This window comes from Salvelinus sp. IW2-2015, unplaced genomic scaffold (assembly GCF_002910315.2).
Source record: "Salvelinus sp. IW2-2015 unplaced genomic scaffold, ASM291031v2 Un_scaffold3364, whole genome shotgun sequence".
Classification (NCBI taxonomy): domain Eukaryota; kingdom Metazoa; phylum Chordata; class Actinopteri; order Salmoniformes; family Salmonidae; genus Salvelinus; species Salvelinus sp. IW2-2015.
The window spans coordinates 91,349-94,373 of record NW_019944647.1 but is presented as its reverse complement, the minus strand read 5'-3'; positions in this window follow the sequence as shown (position 1 = coordinate 94,373).

Here is a 3,025-nt window from a genome sequence, read left to right as displayed (position 1 = left end):
CACACACACACACACACACACAACACACACACATCACACACACACACACACACACCCACCCACAACAACACACACACACACCACCACACACACACACACACACACACGGAGGGAACAAACTTCCCTCTATCTACTTCATCCCTTGTTCCTCCACTTCCTCAACACGCTTATGCTACTAACCTTCCCCTCTCCTCCTCGTCTTCACCGAAAGTTAATCAAGCCAGAACAGGTCTCCTGGAAGTCAGCCTCTGAGGTTCAGCTCCCACAATCTGTCTGTCTGCTCTGACAGGACACCCTGGAGGACATTTCCAGTGGAGAGGAGGCCAGTCTGTGTGCTCCTCTGAGGTCTGTGTGTGGGAGTATAGCTTCTAGCCTGAGTCAGGTCAGTTCTCTACATTGGCCTGTGTGCCAGGTGTCGGGGTCCGTAAACCGCTGATGCAGGCTGGTAGTCCGGGAAGAGGCCCTCTGCTGCAGGTTGGGCAGGGACAAGAGCTGGGGGGCTGACCGGCCTGGCCTGGCCTGGGTGATGTTGGTGTGTGGTGAGTCCTGCCTGGCTGGGTACAACTGTAGTTCACAGAGCGCCTGCTGGACCAGGTGCTGTTTTTAGGAAGAGATCTCCAGGACTCCCTGGTTCTCCAGCTGAGCCTCACACATCTCAGCAGAGAGACTTGAACCTGCGCTGGCGGGGGTAGAAAGCCCTCCACAAAACCTGGAGACCCATGCCTGACAGGAGAAGGATAGAAGAGATGTGGTGGAGAGCGATTATATGAGTGAGTGAGTGAGTGAGTGAGTGAGTGAGTGAGTGAGTGAGTGAGTGAGTGAGTGAGTGAGTGAGTGAGTGAGTGAGTGAGTGAGTGAGTGAATGAGTGAGTGAGTGAGAGAAAATATTCACATCTCTTCTATCCTGGCTAAGAATACTTGAATCAGTTATAGAACCCATTGCCCTTTATGGTTGTGAGATCTGGGGCTCGCTCACCTACCAAGAATTCACAAAATGGGACAAACACCAAATTGAGACTCAGCATGCCAACGATCAAAATCCAGAAAAGAGACGTTCAATTCTACAACCATCTTAAAGGAAGCGATTACCAAACCTTCCATAACAAAGCCATCACCTACAGAGAGATGAACCTGGAGAAGAGTCCCCTAAGAAAGCTGGTCCTGGGGCTATGTTCACAAACACAAACAGACCCCACAGAGCCCCAGGACAGCAACATAATTAGACCCAACAAAATCATGACAAAACAAAAACATAATTACTTGAAACATTGGAAATAATTCACAAAAAAACAGAGCAAACTAGAATGCTATTTGTCCCTAAACAGAGAGTACACAGTGGCAGAATACCTGACCACTGTGACTGACCCAAACTAAAGGAAAGCTTTGACTATGTATAGACTCAGTGACCATAGCCTTGCTATTGAGAAATGCCGCCATAGGCAGACCTGGCTCTCAAGAGAAGACAGGCTATATGCACACTGCCCAAAAAATGAGGTGGAAACTGAGCTGCACTTCCTAACCTCCTGCCAAATGTATGACCATATTAGAGACACATATTTCCCTCAGATTACACAGATCCACAAAGAATTTGAAAACAAATCCAATTTTGAAAAACTCCCATATCTACTGGGTGAAATACCACAGTGTGCCATCACAGCAGCAAGATTTGTGACCTGTTGCCACAAGAAAAGGGCAACCAGTGAATAACCATTGTAAATACAACCCATATTTATGTTTATTTATTTTCCCTTTTGTACTTTAACCATTTGCTCATCGTTACAACACTGTATATAGACACATAATATGACATTTTAAATGTCTTTTGGATCTTTTGTGAGTGTAATGTCTACTGTTCATTTTTATTATTTATTTCACCTTTGTTTATTATCTACTTCACTTGCTAAGGCAATGTTAACATATGTTTCCCATGCCAATAAAGCCCCTTGAATTGAATTGAGAGAAAGAGAGAGAGAGAGAAGGAAAGAGAAAGACAGAGAGGTTAGATCCAAATAGACTTCTATACACATAATAGATTATAGAAATTCATGATTCACTCTTCCAGGTGTCTGTTCATCGCTGTATATCTCACTGATTCCCCCGATTCTTGTCAAGTCACTCTCCAATACTGATGAACTTATAATAAACCACAGAAAACCAGTAAATGACACACACACACACAGTGCCAAGGGGATGTCTAGCCAAGGATACAAGCCTGAAGAAGGAGCTACTAGAAACTTCTGCTGAGCTGCTTTGAAAAGTTAAAGGGATTTCACATATTCTCTACATCCTTTAAGTCTTCTTCATGTTTGGAGAGAGAGACGGCATGCAAGCAGTAGGAGCTGCTTCAATCCCTCAGCTGTCCTCCTCCTGCCTGTCGCGTTGGATGTGGATCTCCTGACTCTCCCACAGATCCGACTAGTGCTTCCTGAATAAGATCTACTGAAGTGGTAAAACTCCACACAAACCTTGATGACACAGCTACAGTTTGTGCTTCATTGGAACTACATTTACATTTACATTTAAGTCATTTAGCAGACGCTCTTATCCAGAGCGACTTACAAATTGGTGCATTCACCTTATGACATCCAGTGGAAATGGGAACAAGCCACTTTACAATAGTGCATCTAAATCTTTTAAGGGGGGGGGGTTAGAGAAGGATTACTTTTATCCTATCCTAGGTATTCCTTTAAAGAGGTGGGTTCAGGTGTTCCCGGAAGGTGTGATTTGACTCCGCTCCTGGCGCGGTCTCGACCGGCAGGCGGTGGAGGTCTTGTGTACACCATTGGGGGCCGAGAGCACGCTCGCTGGGCCCAGTGAAGGTTTCATCGGGTGGAGAAGTACTTTTTCACCAACTGAAACAGATCTATCTGTGCGTCTGTAAGACTGGGGGAAAGGCACTCTCCTAAATATAAGTTAACCACCAAAATCAATGTAGTTTTTCATCATAATTGCAAACCCTGTGCTTCGGCAGGATGGAACGTCCATACGTATCCTTCTGTGCTCTGAGTTGGTTTGTTTAGTCGGT